Source organism: Meriones unguiculatus (genome assembly GCF_030254825.1).
Source record: "Meriones unguiculatus strain TT.TT164.6M chromosome 13 unlocalized genomic scaffold, Bangor_MerUng_6.1 Chr13_unordered_Scaffold_44, whole genome shotgun sequence".
NCBI classification, from domain to species: Eukaryota; Metazoa; Chordata; class Mammalia; order Rodentia; family Muridae; genus Meriones; species Meriones unguiculatus.
Window position 1 is genome coordinate 1285251 of NW_026843651.1, and position 20126 is coordinate 1305376.

The following is a 20126-nucleotide window of genomic DNA, read 5'->3' on the forward strand; positions in this document are numbered from 1 at the left end:
TGTCCCTGAAGAGCATCCACCATGACATTCCTGGCTAGAAGTTTCCTGACTGATTTACAGAAGCCAGACTACCAACACCCAGCATGTTGGTGTTCTGCAGTGTCTTGGCCAATTTCCTGACTGACCCCTATAACACTGGGGGCAAGGTCATGCTGGCTGCAGAGTGTCACAAGATCCCAGAAATTTCAGTGACCGCCTTCTAGATTTAGGGTCAATATAGTAAGATTTCTACCAATATGCCACAACACTGAGAACAAGATCATGGATGCCTTTTATAGATCAGGGGCTATAGAGATGTCTTGGGAGATAAAAGCACTTGTTCTTGCAAAGGACCAGGTCTGTTCCCCATCTAGTAGCTCATCCCATCTTTAACTCCAGTTCCAGGGCATTCAGCTCCCTCTTCTGGCCTCTTCAGGCACCAGGCATTCTCCTGGTCCACAGGCACACCTACCCATGCAGGCAAAACAGTCAGACATATAAAAACAAACAAATAGATGGGATTTATACTTTTTAGGAGAGGGAAAAAAGCACAACCCTCCATTACTAAGTAAAGCTAGTTTATTGCACACTCAGCCTCAGCTTAATTTCAGTTTAAATGTGTCCAGTTTAAATTCTCCTGCTCAGCCAAAGCCCAGCCAGTCCCTGCTCACTGGAGAATGAATCCTGGGGTCCCTGCCCCCTTTCTTTTAGTGAGTGCTGACTCTCCCAGTCAAAATAAGGATGGTCTCAGGAAGGCAGACACATAATCAGAGATTATAAATCATTTTTAAAGATTATAACAAAAAGCCAAGTATGGTGTCAGACACCTCTGACTGTCAGTGGGGCAAACACAGGCAGGTGTCAGTTCCAGGTCATCCAGGTTTGCAAAGTGAGTCCAGGACACGCAAAGTCACACAGAGAAACCCTGGCTCCAAAAATAAGGGCTTGCATTCCCTCCCAGCTCTTCACTCACAACTCTGGACATGTCCTAAGTCACACAGTGTGACTTCACCCAGGCTATAGGAAAATCATGACAAGCATGGTGGCACACACTTTTAATCCCAACACTCAGGAAGTAGAGGCAGGTGGATCTCTGTGAGTTCCAGGCAGGCCTGATCTACAAGGAAAGTACCGTACAGCCAGGGTTACACAGAGAAACCCTGTCTCAAAAAGCCAAAAGATGAATAATAATAATGATGATGATAATAATAATAATAATATTAAAACAAAAAATAAGAACCACACCTGCTGGCACTTGCCTGTAACCCATTGCTGAGTTCCATTCAAAAGGAAGGCATGCAGTACTGTTTATTAAAAAAAATAGAGATGGGAGAAAGATGTGAAACTTCATTTTATTTCATTTTTTTAAATCTCCATCACAAGAAATTCTTAATGGGTTTGAAATAAAAGAAATCAAAGAAGGCAGGAATTAACTACAGAAGATCCACAGGGCAGGTGTTGTGGGGAGACACAGGGTTCTATTTTTATTTTGTGTAGAGAACATGTGAAAAACTTTTACTTAAGAAGAAAGGTGTAAAACATGTAAGGAAATATTCTGCATGTCAAGGCCACATTATCATGGTGCCTCTCAGCTGCACCTCTTAAAAATGTGCTTTTCTAGTTGTGAGGATGATTGCACATTTACTTTTTAAAAGACACATATGTCCCTGTGTGTGTGTTTGTGTGTGTGTGTGTGTCCACGGAGGGTAGAATAGGACTCTGGATCCCATGAAGTTGGAATTACAGTTGGTTAGAGGTTGCCTGACATGGCAAAGGCATACATTTTAATAACTTTTTAAATGTGTAAAATATGTTATACGTTCATTCCAGTTGGTAGCCCTGTTTGCAGTGACTATGGAACCTTTAGGAGGCATGGCTGTTGCTAAAGGAAGTGCATTACTGGACATGGGGACTTTGAGAGATTATGGCCTTATCCCACTTTTTGCTCTTTCTGCTTTCTGTTTGTGGTTGAAATGTGATCTTTCAGCTTCCTGCATCTGCCAACCATGCCTTCCCTACCACTGTGGCCATCTAGTCTTCTGGAATCATAAGCCAAATATACTCTTCCCTAAGTTAAAAAAAAAGAAAAAAAAGAAAATCTCAAAATGTGATAATCCCCCCCAAACAGATAAATGTACCATGTGCTTCAATGTTCTCACTTTAGTGGCCCAAGCCTGGTTACCCAAGCATTCAGGAGGCTGAGACAAGAGGATCACAAGTTCAAGGCTGGCCTCCCCACCTCCCCCTAAAAAGCTGCTGTTTGCTCAGTCATCCAGTTAGATCAGCTAAGGCAGCATATAGCCTCCTACTGGCCTTGAATAAGAAACATCATCCTGAAAACACAATGATAAATTTAATTCACCACATGGTGACATGAGCCATTGAGATAAAGTCAGCAGTATTCATTCAAATTTATGTGTGATCATAGTAAAGAATCATCAAGGCATTTGTGAATCATCTTTTCATTTTCTTCCTTGAAAATCAATGCCTCCTTCTACAGATGTTTGTTACACATTCATTTATGTTTTAGAAAATTTAAGGAACATGAACTAAAGAACAATGGAATCAGGGCTGGAGAGGTGGCTCAGAGGTTAAGAGCATTGGCTGATCTTACAGAGATCCTGACTTCAATTCCCAGCAACCACATGGTGGCTCCCAACCATCTATAATAAGATCTGGTACCCTTTTCTGGTGTGCAGGCAGAACACTGCATTAAATAATAAATAATAAATAAATAAATAAAATAGTTGGTATAATGTTCTTTTGGAATGTATACAATTTACCCTTGTTCATTCAAAAGCTGATTTCTTTCTCCCACTACCTGGTTTCAGTCTGGACATTGCTTATTCTAATCATTACCTGTCTCAAGTTTGTGTAAATATGCCACCATTCATTCTTTGTATATTCTATAAAACAACCAGCCACAATGCTGAGCAATAGAGAGGATAGGTTGGGACATCCTGGTCCAGAGTGGGAGGAAGAAGAAAGAGGCAGGAAAGGAGAGGAGGAGAACAGACAGGAGAGGTCTTAGAACCACGTGGAGCTGGAGCTAAGAACCAGACCTAAAATATGACTAAAAACAAGTATAATGGGTGAAATCTGAATAGTAGGAAACTTTGTGGTCTTGGAGGTTTAGTATGGAGTAAATATTGCCCAGCATTGTGCTCTAGGTTAATTAAATAAATCTTGCTACACCTACTGCAGCGTCATCAATGTAGCATATCAAAAGATTGTGTTACTAGATGGAAGATAAGTTTCCTTAGGAAATAGGCTCCCTGGAGGTCACTGGCAATGTGTCTCCCCTGGCCACTTAAGCCAAAAAGATGTACTCCAAGATTCCTACACTTCCTCGGTTGCAGGGTTGGATTAATGAGCCTTTTGTTCTTTCTCTGTGATTTTTGGAACAGCACAATTAACTATTCAAGGAAACATATCTTTGATAGATTATTAAAAGCTTTAGCAAGAATAGAGTGGAAGAAAAATAAATTTTTAAACGAAGTAATGAATCAGATTCAGTATCAGAAAGCATTATAAGAATAGTGAAAAAATAGTGGGCTCCTCTTTAGGAAAAGATAGCATAAAAAAGTACAGCTGGCTCGATCGTGTCCCCCTTGGTGTCTTCTTTCTAAGGAAGATCGTATATCTTTAGCAAGACATATGGGAGAATGGTTAACAAAGGTGTATTTAGACTTTAATGCAGAGAAAGACTTTGACAGGTATCTGACTTGGCTCAGAGGACTATTACAGCTCCTGACTTTCCTCTTCACTAGTTAGCAATAATAAAACTGCAGTTTGAGTTTTTTGTTTGTTTGTTTGTTTTGTTTTTTGTTTGCTTTGATAAAAAGTTCCTAGGCCAAGATTTCTTGTGGGCACTGCTTTATGTTTGGCTACACTTTTGAGTTAAAATGTAAACTTTGTATTTTTGGTAAAAATCTAAGTGTTCCGGGAAGTATGCCAACTTTAAGGTGTTTCCTTGTGTAATTAATATAAAATTATTAGCTTGACTTCAGTAAAATTGCAGCAGAGTCAAAGCTATCTCGGTGTCGTCTCTGACTGTCATTCGCCGAAACCGTGCCTTCCTGATATCCAAATCTCTGAGTTCCCACGGGTGTGGGACCTCGGCTGGGTCAGTCCATGGCAGGTGGCGCTTCAAACAGGGCTGTTTGGACAGGTAATATTTTTCTTTTCTTTCTTTTCTTTCTTTCAAGGCAACGGGTAAGGCTTTCACCAGGAAACTGCAGTTCTGCTGATAAAGAAGAGCAGTTAAGTGCAAATAATCAGAAATAGAAACATGGGGCAATCTGAATCAAAGCAAGAGAAAATGTTCCTCTCGGTTTCAAAACATATGTTAGCAAATCGTGGCTTTAGAGTTTCAGAAAAGGTCTTGAAGGTCTTTCTTGATTTTATTAAGAAGGTCAGCTCTTGGTTCCCGGCTGAAGGCTCGTTGACTTTAGCTGATCGGAAATGAGTGGGTAAAGAGATAAGAAAATATTTACAAGAACACGGAGAAGAGGAACTCCCCAAACATGCTTATCTTTTCTGGCTACAAATGAGAGAATTATTAACGAATGAGTCAGATTTTGAAGGTATGGTTCATGAAACCTCTGTGTCTCTAGATCAGACGAATGAGGCGGAACCTATTAATCACCCCACCAAATCCTATGGAACTAAAAATAAGTCATCTTTAAAATTTAAGCACATTAAATATGAATCCTCCTCATCTAGTAAAAATTAGAATGATGATGATCCTTTTGATGATGATGATCTGGAGGATGAGGCAGCTAAATATGAGCCCTCTGAAGACAGGATCATTTTCATGATCAAGATCCTCCTTTGGTGGCTCTAGCGTCTAAAAAAAAACAAGAAAAAGATAGAGTTGGTAGGAGGAGAAAGCCTCTGGTGCCTGTTGGTTTTCGAGGAGCTATGGAAGAAGCTAGAAGAAAAGGAGATTTAACATTTACCTTTCCAGTAGTGGAAGGAATGAATGATGAGGAACCTACTTGGGAACCTCTTCCATTAAAAATTTTAAAAGAGCTGCAAGCTGCTGTAAAGACTTCAGGGGCCTCCACTCCTTATACTTTGCAGGTGTTGGATATGGTTGCAAGTCATTGGTTAACTCCATATGACTGGCACCAAACTGCTAAGGCTACCTTGAGTCCTGGAGATTATGTTCTCTGGAGAACTGATTATGAGGATAGATCAAAAGTTACTGTTAACCAAATTTATAAAGAAAAGAGTGACAAAACCAGGGATAAATATGCTGCTGGGGATGGGAGACTATACTACTCCTCAATCTCAAGTAAAAATACCAAGAGAAGTCTTGGAAGCAATTACACATAATGCTGCCCAAGCATGGAGAAAATTGCCACCCCCTGGAACCAAGGGAACTACTTTATCAGGAATCAAGCAGACAAATGAGCAATCATATCAAGACTTTGTGTCTCGACTTGAGGAGGCAATCAATAAGATGTTGTTTCCATCTGAGGGAACAGAAATATTGTTAAAGCAATTAGCATGGGAAAATGCAAATTTCCTATGCCAGGACCTGATTAGGTCTCTGAGAAAGACAGGATCTATTCAAGATTACGTAAAGGCTTGTGTGCATGCCTCACCAGCAGTCATGCAAGCCATAGCATATGTAGCAGCCATGAAAGGTCAGACATTCAGCACCTATGTTAAGAATACTCATGGAGGAGGGAAAAGAGACTCCTCCAAACCCACATGTTTTAAGTGTGGAAGAACAGGGCACATACAAAGAATGTGTCCAGGGGAAGATACACAGGGGAGGTCAAAAAGGGGTCCTGCTCCTGGTATCTGTCCTCAATGTGAAAAGGGGAAACATTGGAAAAATGAATGCAAATCCAAGTTCCACAACGGTGGAACTTCTCTGATAGGAGAAAAAGAGGAAAATTCAGAGGATGAGACAAAAAAAAAAAAAAAAAAAAAAAAACTAAATGAGGAGCAACCTCTCAGCCCTGAAGCAAAAAGAGAGGAAGAAATTGTAAACCAAAGAGTTTACTCAATCCTGAAGCTCCAGAATTTACTCTCCATGATTTGCCTAGGGCCACTCCAGGAAGTGCTGGTCTGGACCTCTTTGTGAATAAAGATATAATTCTTTCATCATGGGATGGAGTAACCTTAATCTCCACCTTCTTTCTAGGGACTTTACCTCAAGGCACGGTTGGTTTAATGATCGGCTGAAGCTCAAATTATAAGAGAAACTTTGAGGTTCTGTGGTAAAGCCATTAAAGGAAACTATACAGCTACATAAAGGACAAAGAATAGCTCAATTGTAGTTGTTGCCTTATGTAAATTTACCAAATCCAGTTTTAAAACAGGAAAGACGGCAAGGTCAGTTTGGCTCCTCAGATGTTGTGGCCTAGGTACAAGACATAGGTTTTGAAAGACCATTTATGACAGTTAAAATAAATGGAAAAAATCTGCAAGGCCTTATGGATACAGGGGCAGACAAAACTTGTATAGCAGGAACAAATTGGCCTTCCTCTTGGCCCTGTGAAAGGACTTCTTCCTCTTTACTAGGGCTAGGGTTGGCATCTAATGTAGCTCAAAGTTCTCAGATGTTAAAATGAGAACTAGAGGGAAAATCAGGAATGATTCAGCCCTATGTTTTGCTATCCTTGCCATTTTCATTATGGGGCAGAGATATGGTGAAAGAGATGAATGTAAAATTAGTTACCTAAGATAATCTAAGCAATCAGCATTTTTTATAAGATCCACTAGAAGCTCATTTTATGCAGATAAAATTAATTGGAAGTCAGAAGAGCCTGTATGGCTCAATCAGTGGCCCCTTACAGAAGAAAAAATACAGGCTATAGAACATCTAGTAAAAGAACAGTTAGATAAAGGACATATAGAAGAAAGCAATAGTTCTTGGAATACTCCAATATTTGTTATTAAAAAGAAATCAGGAAAATTGAGACTTTTGCAAAACCTTAGAGCTGTTAATGCTACAACGACTGATATGGGGGTGTTACAACCTTGCCTCCTCTCTCCTGTAGCAGATCCTAAGGGATGGGAAATAATAGTAATATATCTGCAGGACTGTTTCTTTACAATAAAGTTATATACAAAAGACTGTAAAAGATTTGCTTTTAGTGTTCCATCAGTAAACCTAAAACATCCGTATAGGAGGTATCATTGGAAAGTTTTACCTCAAGGGATGAAAAATAGTCCAATTTTGTGTCAAAAGTTTGTGGATGAACCTTTAAAGGAAGTCAGTAAGAGATATAAGGATGCATATATTATTCATTATATGGATGATATATTGTTGGCCCATTTCTCCAGGGAAGTTATACAAGAGCTTCTCGCTTATACTATTAAGCAACTTACTAAATTTGGTTTAATTATAGCTCCAGATAAGGTTCAAAAGAATAGGCCATTAAGTTATTTGGGTCAATTAATTTATGATGACTATATAAGTTCTCAAAAGATATCTATCAGGCTGGATAAATTACAAACATTGAATGACTTCCAAAAATTACTAGGCAATATTAATTGGGTCAAGCCTTATTTAAAATTAACCACAGGAGAATAGAGTCCTTTGTTTCAGTTATTACAAGGGGATTCTAATCAAGTCTCCCAGGAATCTGACTCCTGAAGCCATTAAAGCATTGGTTTTGGTGGAAGAACAATTAAATAAAGCAAAGGTTAAGCAGATAGCTTACAATCAAGAATGGGACTTAATTATTTTCAAAACACCATATACTCCTACAGGATGTTTATGGCAAAATGTGATTTTAGAATGGGTGCATTTACCCCATACTCAAGCAAAAATGCTTGCTTCTTATCCATATATGTGTCCCTTAATTATAAGCAAAGGAAGAATGAGATCAAAAGAATTATTTGGAAAAGAAATGCATAATATAATTGTTCCATATAATAAAAAACAAACAGATATATTATTAATGGAAGATTAAGATTGGGGAATAGCACTATAGGGCTATTCAGGAAAAATTAAATATCACTACCCTAGACATCCTTTAACAGAATTCTTTAAAGAAACAGAGGTAATTTTCCTCAGAAAATGTTCCCTGCAGCCTTTAGATGCTGCTCTCTGCATTTTCATAGATGGTTCCTCTAATGGAAGGTTTGCAGTTTATGCTCCAGACAGAGAACCACTAGTGAGACAGGATGTACAGACTTCTGCTCAAAAGGCAGAAATCAAAGTGGTTATCTTGGCTTTTCAAACCTTCTCAGAAAAATTTAATCTTTACACAGATTCAAGATATGTGGCTATTCTTTTTCCAGCAATAGAAACTGCTCTTTTAACAGGGCATTTTCAAATTATCCATTTACTTTGGGATTTACCAATTTTAATTAAAAATAGAATAGAAAAAAAATTTGTAGCCCACATCAGAGGGCATTCGAAATTACCTGGTCCATTAAGGCAAGGAAACTACATGGCAGACGCCTTAACAAGAGGAACAATAATGAATATATTAGAAGCTCAAGAAAGCCATACTTTACATCATCAAAATGCATTAGCTCTTAAAAGGTTATTTCATATTACAAGAGGCAAGACAAATTGTAAAAGACTGTGGCAAGTGTCCTCAGGTGTACCATCCATTAAAGATGGGGATTAATCCTACAGGACTTAAAGCTTTATCAGTATGGCAAATGGATGTTACTCATGTTCCGGAATTTGGGAAATTAGCATATGTCCATGTTACTGTGGACACATACTCTCATATGATATTTGCCTCAGCAAGAACAGGAGAGGCTGCCAAGGATGTCATTCAACATCTTATCTAATGTTTTGTAACTATGGGACGTCCAAGAAGAATAAAAACTGATAATACTCTGGCATATACATCAAAAGCCCTTGCAGTATTCTTACAGAGCTGGAACATAGATCATGTGACAGGTATATCATATAATCCCCGAGGACAGGCAATTATTGAAAGAACACATCAAATATTAAAAAATCAAATTATCAGACTTAAACAAGCTCACACTTATTTCTCGCCTGGTCATTTGCTGAGCCATTCATTGTTTGTATTAAACCATTTAAATACTGATGAGCAGGGCAATACTCCTGCTATGAAACATTGGTCTGGGCTTAAAAATGAACAGCTTCCACAAGTATATTGGAAGGATTTGTTAACCGGATCCTGGAAGGGACCGGATGTTCTAATTTCCTCTGGAAGGGGATATGCATGTGTGTTTCCACAGGATGCCGACTCCCCCATCTGGATCCCAGATAGACTCATCCAGCTGGCTAATATCAAGACGGCAACAAAAAAGACAAAAGCAAAAAAGGAGAAAAATGGAAGCGAAGCTGCAGAAGCTCTCGTTGATGCCCAAGAAAATGACAACATGGACACAACTGAAACACCTGATGAGAGAAGCAGAGGGATTGGTGAAGGCTCAACAAAAGCCTAAAACCCCTGAATTCATATTTCTGGCTGTATTGTCATTACTTATGTGTCAGAATGCTGTTGTGCATAGTAAAAGTTATTGGGCTTATGTACCAAAACCACCCCTTATACACCCTGTGGGTTGGATGGATCCAGATTATGTGAAAGTACTAACTAATGATACTGAACTTCTCGGAGGTTTTCAGGATTATGAGGGAAGAATAAATAGCTCAGCTTATTTAAATTTTGAGGGCAGAACTGATTTGCTCCCCATTTGCATTGCCCTAAAAGGATCTCCACCATATGGTTGTCTGCCTATAAATTATCAAACTTTTCTTACAGATGCTCCTGATTTGACAGTTAAAGGCAGAAGAAAAAATGATAAAAGATTAATGTGGGAGCTTCAAATTTCTACTTTGGGGTACCTTAATTATAATGTAACTTTTGAAAAGACTCCTTTTATGCCTCTCCCTCTTTGTGCAGAGAAATTTAGAGATAAAGATCAATTTTGAGAAAGTAGCCTTACAGGTGCCCCTAAATGGTTAGAATGTGGCTTCCCTCAGGCTGCAGCTAAATATGTGCCTGTAGGGACCCATATGGAGGTTTGGGATTTTTCAATTGTTTCAGGTAATTATGATTATACTGAATATTTAAAAAATAATTCAGATAAGTTCAATGGATATATCCTCCAGGATTGGGACAAAAAGCACAAAGATGGTTTTCACCTGGTTATGTGGAACCTATTTGGGTCTCTAGAGATCCTAAGACCAATGCTACAGTTTCACATCATGAGTTGTTTAGATTGGCAGCTAGTGCCAATATGATTTTACAAAAAAGGCCTAAAAGGAAAAATTCTGTGCCTTTGGCAACCAGGGCATGTGTTGCTTATGCTTTTGCTCTTCTTATGGGATATATTTCTCAAATTAATATAACTCATGTTGGAAATTCTTATAAAATTCATTGTGTAGCTTGCAGGGTTACTAATTGTCTTGATTCTAGTTTGGATAAGAACATTGCTGTTATGATTTTAGTTAAGAGACCTGCTTATGTTATGCTTCCTGTTGATTTACAGGAAAAAGAATGGTATGAGAATACTGCTTTAAAGATTTTAGAAAAGCTAAGTAAATTGATTAGGCCTAAGAGATTTGTTGCAGCACTTATTTTAGGGATTTCAGCATTAATTGCAATTTTGACCACCTTTGCTATTGCTACTACAGCGTTAGTTCAAGAGATACATACAGCAGATTTTATTAATGAGATGAATAAAAATATTTCTTTAGCCCTTTTAAAACAATTTATTATAGATAAAAACTTAGAATCCAAGATAAATGCGCTGGAGGAAGCAGTTTTAGCCTTGGGACAAGATATGGTTAATATTAGCACGAGGATGGAAACTCGATGCCATGCTGCCTTCTCATATATTTGTGTTACACCTTTACCATACAATGCTTCTGACCAATGGGAAAAGGTAAAAAAAAAATCATTTACAAGGAGTTTGGAAAGATACGGATATTACTCATGATTTAGATAGTTTGCAAAAGAATATAGCAGCTATTAGCAAGGCTCATTTGGATGAAGCAAGTTTGAGTTCTTTAGCTTCTGATTTAGAGTCAGGAATTAGAAATTTAAATCCTTTGAATTGGATTCATTATTTAGTGATGATAGGGGCCCTGATTTTATTATTTTTATTGGTTGTGCTCCTGTTTCCTTGTCTTTTTTAAATTACTGCTCCACTCCATCCGCACTGTAGAGCGAGATTTGTTTGAATTGCATCTTAAAAACAAGAAAGGGGGAGATGCCACACCCACGCCAGTGTCGCCATAGTAGCATAAGCTACAGGGCGGGGGATATGATTTCCCCGGAAATAATGCCCCCTGGAAGGTCCCTGGCAAACTCATCCCACTTGGAAAAGAGACGTGTTCTGAGATTTCTACGCTTCTTCAGTTGTGGCTCTGGGGCTGGAATAATGAATTCTTTGATCTTTCTCTGTGACACCTGAAACAGCACAACTAACTTTATAAAGAAATTTATTATTATTAGATTGTTAAAGGCTTTAATAAAAATAAGTTTAAGGAAAGTAATGAATTAGATTTAGTATTAATAGGCATTAAGAATACTAAAATAATAATAGGCTCCTTCTTAAATATAATAGCATAAGAGGTGCAGCTGACAGGAGTTTCCCCCTCCCTTCAGTGCCTTGTTCCTAGAGAAGATCAAAAATCTTGGGCAGGACATATGGGAAGAGGGTTAACAAAGGTGTAGTTAGATTTTGATATAGAGAGGGACTTTGGCAGGCATCTGACTTAGCTCCTGACTTTCCTCTTCATTGGTTAGCAATAATGAAACTATATTTGAGGTTTCTTTTTCTTTGTTTGCTCTGATCAAAAAGTTTTTAGGCCAAGATTATTCATGGGTACTGCTTTATGTTTCATTGCATTTTGAGTTAAAATGTAAACTTTGTATTCTTGGTAAAAGTCTGAATGTTCTGGGAAGTATGCCATTTTAAGGTGCCTTTTGTGAAATCATTATAAAAATACTAGCTTGATTTCAGTAAAGTTGCAGCAGAGTCAAAACCATCAAGGTGTCTCTGTCTGTCAATTCTTTGCCGAAACCGTGTCTTCCTGTCTAAAGCCTTGTTCTCCCGCGGACGACGGGAGCCCGACTGGGCCGGTCCGTGCCAGGGAGATTTTAAACAAGTTAAGCCATTCCAGAAAAAAAAAAAGTGTAGAGGATTTTCTAAAAGGGAAAAATAAATCTACCATAAATCACTTTTCCTAGACATATGTAAAAATGACTAAACAACCCACTCTAGAAATACTTGGTCAGTCACCTTCATTGCTATTTTAGTCACAATAGGTAGGAAGTGGAAACTCATAAATATCTTTAACATGATAAATGGATAAGAAAAATATCATACACATAAATACGTGTAAGTAGAAAATTTATAATTTAGGTAACCCATATCCAGAAATCAAATATCTCTCATTCTCTACTCTGGGGCATTTAGCTCCAAATGTTCTGATGTGAATATTCACCATGGAACAACTGTAGAAACAAGGAAACATGATGGGCAAGCAGTACAATGGCAAAAAAAATTGATCTACTTGTAATAATGTGTGGAAGTTATTCTAAATATGAAGGTGGATAAATATGAAAGAAGGAAGTGAGTGAAATAACAATAAATATTTTGAAAGAGTTTTAAGCAATCATACTATGAATTATTTACATAAAATTCCTATAATACATGTAAGTCCATGCATGAATATAAACATGTTACAACCTAAATATTTTTTTAATAATGCACACAGATATGTATAGTTCACCACTGACCAAAGAATCTTTTCCTTGCAACAACAAGCACGACCACAACCAATCACAAGGCAGAACTCTGGAGAACAGTCACACCTGATACATCTACAAAATAATTTCCAGATCTAAGGCACAGTGATCATGCAAAACAAGTGATGAAAAAAAGTTATATAAGGCAGAGGATCAGAGTATGTTTTGGTAGTGTGTCTTCTACTAATACCAGAAGCTACACCTAGAAGACATACCAATATAAAAAAATAAAGAAAAAAGGCTTACCAATATTCCTGCATAAACACAAACTAAACATTGAAAAAATGCTAATAGACATGCAAACATGCTCCAGGAAGAAACCAGTGGCCTCAATCCCATGCAAAAATTTATAGGGAACTAATAAAGACTGACAGTGGGATAAATATTCTTCCCAGGAAAGGGCATAAGATCAGTTACTTATCCAAAAGCGAACAGCCAGCCCTGAAAACATGCATAGACGTTACATTATTAGAATAAGTAACTTATAATTAGAAGTCTATATCAAACATATATTGACATAATATGAATTCATGAAAAAAAGATCATGAATTTGAAAGAAAGACAGGAGAGGTATTTGGGAATATTTGGAGGGAAGTAAAGAGAAGGCAGAAAATTATGTAATTATATTATAACCTCAAAAATGAAGTACATATTGGTTCATTAGTTCATGATTTTAAAATGAATTATTATTCAATAGTTGAGAAAATAAAATTTGCAGCTAAATGGGTGGAACTAGTAAAAAAGCATGTTATTCAAGGTAATTCAAGCTCAGAAAGACAGACTTCACATATTTTCTCTTCTAAGAGAAAAACATAGCTGAAACCTGAGTATGTATATACTCAGATATGAGTCTATATCTGGCAGTTACTGGAAAAACTAGGAATTGAAAAGGGGCCATTTCCAAGGTGAGAATGGTGCTGCTCTGGAGGCAGTAGAATACAGAAGGGTATAAGTGATTTCAACGAGGAAATGGGAAAAACGTGAGGGCGTTATAATAATAAGGGAGGTGAGATTGAGAGAAACACAAAGGGGAGGATAGTAAAATATCAATAAGGATTGTCAAGCAACAGTCCTACATTGCTGTGATGCCGATGAACCACAACAATGATCAGCATCACATGATAACCCTAAGGATGAAGTAAAGGTACACACATCTTGGCAATAACCAACCTAAAAAATTACTAACCTCATCCTAAATATCTATCATTATATTCACAGACAAGTGTGATCTTTATCAGAAATTTTAGAAACTTCTTTTTTTGTAATTGAGAAGGAAGGATTCCAAACATTTAAGAGACAGAGGATCAGGCAGTTTGATAAAAGATTTTATTTCTCATTGTAGCTATTGTTACACTGGAAAAATATGTGTGTTTGGGAGTGTCTGGAAGTAAGAAAAAGTAGGGGTGATTATGAAATTATGACTGATAAATATAGGACATAATCAAAAGAATAAATAAAATCACCAATGTTTCTTTGCTTATATTTTTAGTTGATGGGATTGAATAAAACTCAAGAAAAAGAAAGGGCAAAATATAGTTCCTCTCTTTCTAAAAATAAGGAGCTGGAAGATTAATTTAGTGTACTCTCCATTTTCAATGCTTTCTTAGACCATGATTACTTTTTTGAAATTTGTACTTTTTTTTAAAAATTTTTGAGACTTAGAGACATTCATTTGGGTAAGTTCAATAGGCATGTGAGCTTTCTGGAAGGGAGAGCTGGTATTTCATAAGGTCTGTATCCCAATGCACCCAGAATTGCTTCCAGACACTGACACTCCTTTATTCTGTGCTACTGTGTCTCAAAAACATTCTGGCTTGGAAGGAACACTCACTTTCTGAGTTTTTACCATCTCTGATTGGATAAACTTCCTACGTGATCTTTATGAAGATGCAATGCTGTTCACATGAATTAATTCCTGATTATGGAATTCCTGATTTGACTAAAACAATCTTAGAAGTTAACTTGTTCTAAAACAATTTTACAATTTTATGGTAGCAATAAATACCTTTCTGGATGCCTCCCAATGCCTCACTAGGATTGAGATAGATTTGTGGCTTCAGATAAGTTCTCACTCTAGGGATGGCTCCATTAATTCTTGTAGACACCATAAATATAGGGATGTTTACTGGTCCCCAAACCCAAAATATAATGGGGACATATATCTTCTTGCAACCTCGACCCTGTTAACCTTAAATACTTGTCAACCTTTGTCACTATGAACTTCTATAATGGATACCCAAATATGAACTGCTTAGTTTTAATGAAAATGCATGTAATCTGTTGCATTTTCAAATTCATCTTTATCTGTAAACAGTTTTGACTATGAAGTAATTCCTTTGTCTCTGAAATATAATAGCTATGAAAAGACAATAGCAGGATTGAAACCCAGTGGGATTTGCTTCATCTGTGAATTGTAAATATGCATATTGATATGTTTGCATGAAATATGTCTCTTTTTTTGTACATGTTTTTGAATGTATGTCAATTCAATGGCTACAAGGAGTTCCTTTTTATCACCCATGCAATATGTGCATGAGTATACACAGGTTTATATGTCTGATCATTTGTCTATGTGTAAGCATGAGGAAACCAGCCATAACAGCTGGTCAAAGATATTTTCCCCAAGGGGAGACGTAATATGCTACAGTTTCTGCAGGGGAGATGCTACCTGAAATAAACATCATCATCATCATGTGTAAGCTTGTGGGAATTTCTTAGTAAAATTTCTTGTTCCATACACTCTTTTTTCAGTGAGTTTATATGCCTGAGATCTCTCTCATCATTTCTCTCCATTTCTCTTTCAATTGCAGAGGGTTAATGGGCCCCTAAACCTCTACCATCCCTCTGAGCCTGCCTCAGAAAGAGGACAGAGGATTGCCACTGAGCTCACAGAGACTTGAACAAAGTCTCTGATTCAACAAGCCTGGACCTGTTTGTCAGTTTAATTAAGACCACCTGTTGTTAAACAATAAAGACATTAGGGAAAGAGTGATTTTGGTGGAAGAGAGAGCAGAAAGACTTAAGTGGCTCAGCTGGTAAAGTGGCTGGCTCCAAGTCTGCAGGTTGGGGGTTCGCACCTAAATAAAACTATTTACTTCCTCATCAAGATGCCCAAATAAATTAAGTTTAGGTATACAGAAAGATACAAATATCAGTCCCTGACCCTTTTTCATTCTGGGTATTGACTTCTGGATATTAACACTTACAAATTATTTTAAGGCTATAATTTTATTACAAAATTTCTTCCTTCCCTTTTATCTCTCTGGGCCTTCCCACATGTTCTCATCTGCTCACCTTTAAATTCACAGCTTCTTTTTTTATTGTTATTTCATATGTATATATTCATGTATTTTGAAATATAAACTGCTGATATTTTATAATGCTATTAGTATGTATGTTTTCAGGGCTGAACAATCTATTTCCTTTTATAAGAAAACTGAATGTTCTAAGTGATTGTAGTTAAGTTATAGTTAAATATAAGAATGAAAACAACCAATAATACTCATTTTTTTTAAATCTAAGGATAACACCAAAAATCAACAAAATAATGGGAATTTATGAACATGTTCCAGTAAAACCTCAGTAGTAAGAGACTCAATTTTACAACAAAGTGGCAAAGATTGTTAAAAAGAAATCAATTAGAATTTTTGCTGCCTTCAAGAAAGTTTAATACATCAATGATAGTGATTTGATTTATTTTTATTTCTATTATTTTTCAATTCTGATATAACTTCAGGCATAATATAATTTCATCATTACCTCTCCTCATTCCTCCTTCCAAACACTCCCATACATTCCTCATTGCTCTTTTGTAAAATTGTGGTGTCTTTTTTCATTGTTATTACACACACACACACACACACACACACACACGTACAATGTTGGATCATAGCAATAGAAACATTAACAAAGAAAAAATTCAGACTGGAAAGTGCTTCCCCCAAAACTACTGCATGCTCAAGAATAACTGCCAGCACACAAAATTCATGAATGAAATCTCAGAGACAGGACTATGGCCAGAAATTTATACACTGAACCATCATGATATGTTCTCCCCATCAAGCCACTTAAAACCTGCAGCCCATGGTACTACAGCACAGAATCTCCACTTCCCCACTGTCAAAAGACTAGTGCATCAGTGTTCTGTTTGAGAGAGAAATCCTCCATCTGGAAATGCCTGTATTCTCTCTTTTAATTCCATGTCAACTGCATCAATCCTGATCTAACAGACACTACAGTGTCCTGTGAGGAAAGCAGAGAATCATAGGTTCATATTTTAAATGTCTTCATTCAACTAAACTTTAAATTGTAAAAAAAAAAAGTAGACTTCTAGAATTATAAAATCTAACAACATTAAATCAAGATGAAGTAAATTATTTAAACAGACACATCACAAACATGATAGAAACAGTAATTTAAATTTCTCAATTAAATGTAAAAATAAAATAATGCAAGCCTAGATCTAGAGATTCCGTATAAATTCTACAAGGGTCTCAAAGTACTCACTGAAATGTTCCTCAAAGTATTCCACAGAAGAGAAAAGGATAAATAAAAGAAAAAATATTCCATATTTTTGTTGACACACCAGTATTATCTTGATAACAAAAAAATCAACTTCTGAAAATTAATAACGCAACCTAACATTGTAGCTAATTAATAACTTGTGATAAAGAACCTCTATACAGGTACACAGTTATGTATACAAAAGATGTACTAACTTACCTAACATACTATGACTAGAAGCTGTGATTACAGACTATGTTAATGTCAATGTCAAATATTACTGATTCGCATAATACTAAAAATTACATAGTATACTAAACATTCATAGTTCTTTTATTTACTTATTGACTGAATGAAAAGTTCAATTGACTTGCTCAGCCATCTTCTCAATGATACCCTCCTTGAAGGCCTGTACATTTAAATGAATCCTAAGTTTATATCTTGTTGGGTTGAAACCCACACATTAACTTATCACTAACATCTTGAGATATGGCCTGAGCTTATGAGCACTGTCTGTGTTCTAAAATTTAATAATGGAAACACAGTTTTGGTTTTGCCTTCAACTTACCTTATTAATACTCAATAATCTGTGAAAGCATTTACTTTTCAATTACTGCTGACTTTAGAACAAACTATTTATTGTCCACAAAAGGATCTTCTTAAAGTTTTGTGTCATAAATATAGCTTATATTTTAGGTAAAATGGCTGCTTTGAATATGATCCCTTTGTCTGTATCTTATGGCATTTGGCATATTGAATGAAATTATAAAAATTTTGATTTTTTTTAACTTGTTATATTTTTTTTAGTAGAGCTAAGTTTATTTTTTTTAATTTTATTTTTCTTTTTAGTTACATTTTGTTAACTTTGTGTCCCAGCTCTATCCCACTCCCTCATTCCCTCCCCAACCCCACACTCCCTCCCTGGTCTCCTCCCTACCCCTTTCCAAGTCCACTGATAGGGGAGGACCTCGTCCCCTTTCATTTGACCCTGTTTTGTCAGGTATCTTCAGGGTTGGCTGAGAGTAACTTGTTATATTTCTACATTGATTACCCATATATCTTTTTATGACTTCTTTGTCATTTTTCTTAAAGTTTTATTTTTTATATTATTACAGTTTATTCACTTTGTATCCCATCTGTAGCCACCTCCCTCATCTCCTCCCAAGCCCCTCTCTAAGTCCACTGATATGGGAGGTCCTCCTCCCCTTCCTTCTGCCCCTTGCCTATCAGGTCTCAGCAGGACTGGCTGTACTGTCTTCCTCTGTGGCCTGGCCAGGGTGCTCAGGGTAGGTATTCAAAGAGCCTCCTGATGAGTTCATGTCAGAGACAGAAGTTCATCTCACCCTAGGAAAATATTTGCTGAAATATATTTAAATGTAATGTCTTTAAATCAGTGCTTTCAGTCCCAAAATCATGTAAGATAATTACCGATATTGACAAATAGCCTGTGATAGATAGAACCTTTTTCTATTTAAACTTATGTATTTAATTATAAGAAAAAAATATTGTATTGGCTTGACCACAGTAAATTACTTACCAATGATGTTAGATCCTAATGTTTCCCATGCTTATGAGTTAGGCTTCCCTGCCATGGTAGAAACCCCTGTATGTTTTAGTCTTCTTTATACCCATTTTTGTTCTGCTCAAACATTTTACGGAGGACATAGGCCACTGCATGCACTGCATTCCATATGTTGTAGATGGACTCACAAATGCCCATCACACCATTTTTTTATGCTTTAAGAAATATTTGCTGGGCATGGTTTATGATTTTCAGATAGCAAAGCAGGAAGTGAGCAATCAAAATTGCCAGTCCAGAATTTATGGAATTATGACTCTCCTGGGTACTGGGAGGATATAGGTGCCTCGAGAAAATGCTTTAAGCTAGTGATAGTTCTTGTCTTTGAATATGAGAAGCTTCCTCTGAAAAGGTTTACCAAACCGCTCTTATTTGATACAGACTCTAAATATAATGTGTTGTTTTGCCATGTTCCACACCTTCCTTCTGGTTGAAAATATTTTATTTACCATGCCGAAAAACATGAATTATTCATGTCACTATAGAATACCTGCACATTTACCTGTGTATGTTGGTTCAAATAAAGCAAATCAACACCAAATAGTACCCATGTTTCAATTAGCTGGGAGTTTTTCTGTAAAAACCACACAGATATCTTTCTTACTTTTCTTCATCCCTTTCCTCTTCTTTATCCTCCTCCTTTTTGTCTCTGCCCATGTGTGTATACTTTCAGGCCAGCAGAGGTGACAGGATTCTTATGTACTGAGTCCCAAGAACCCTAACCACAAAGCACAGAGCACCTTAGCTACTCAGCCCCCTGTACCTTAACACTATTTATACACTGTTCAGCATGTGTGTATACCCTCAAGTCAACAGATGCAGTGAGATCCTTATGTACTGAGACCAAGTACCCTAACCACTAAGAACAGAGCACCTTACCTAATCAATCTCCAACACCCGAAAATTATTTATAGTGTCCTGCCTGTTCGCTTACCTGCAGGCCAGCAGAGGGCACCTATACAACCTATACAAGGTTGTGCACAACCTGAACCCCTGGCAGCGTGCACCCACCTCCTCCAGGATACATGCAGACATGGTGGAGCCTCAAGCACAAGCTGCTCATGGACTTCAGGGAGACAGAAAGATGGACAGCCTCCCCGTGTGAGTGGGACTCAGAGTTTAGGCAAACAGCTTGGGATAAGAAGGATGCTGACGAGGGAAAACCAGTCCTGACAGTGGCGCAGGTTAGCAGAAGTCCAGCCCTTTCAGTCTTTGCTCCCGGATCCACCCTGCTGGGAGCAGAGACTTCCAGGATCAGAGTCTCCAAGGCCATACCACCATCTCCCTGGCCTGGCCGCTGCTCCGGGGATGTAAACACAAAGCTTCTAGTCACATACAGAATTCTATCC

The 20126-nt window shown here is 37.3% G+C and overlaps 1 pseudogene; it reads right to left on the reverse strand.

Annotated features, from left to right (window-relative positions):
* Positions 1-3985: 3985 nt before the first annotated feature.
* The window catches only part of LOC110544793 (zinc finger protein 431-like), a 37940-nt pseudogene continuing 21799 nt past the window's right edge, over positions 3986-20126 (reverse strand).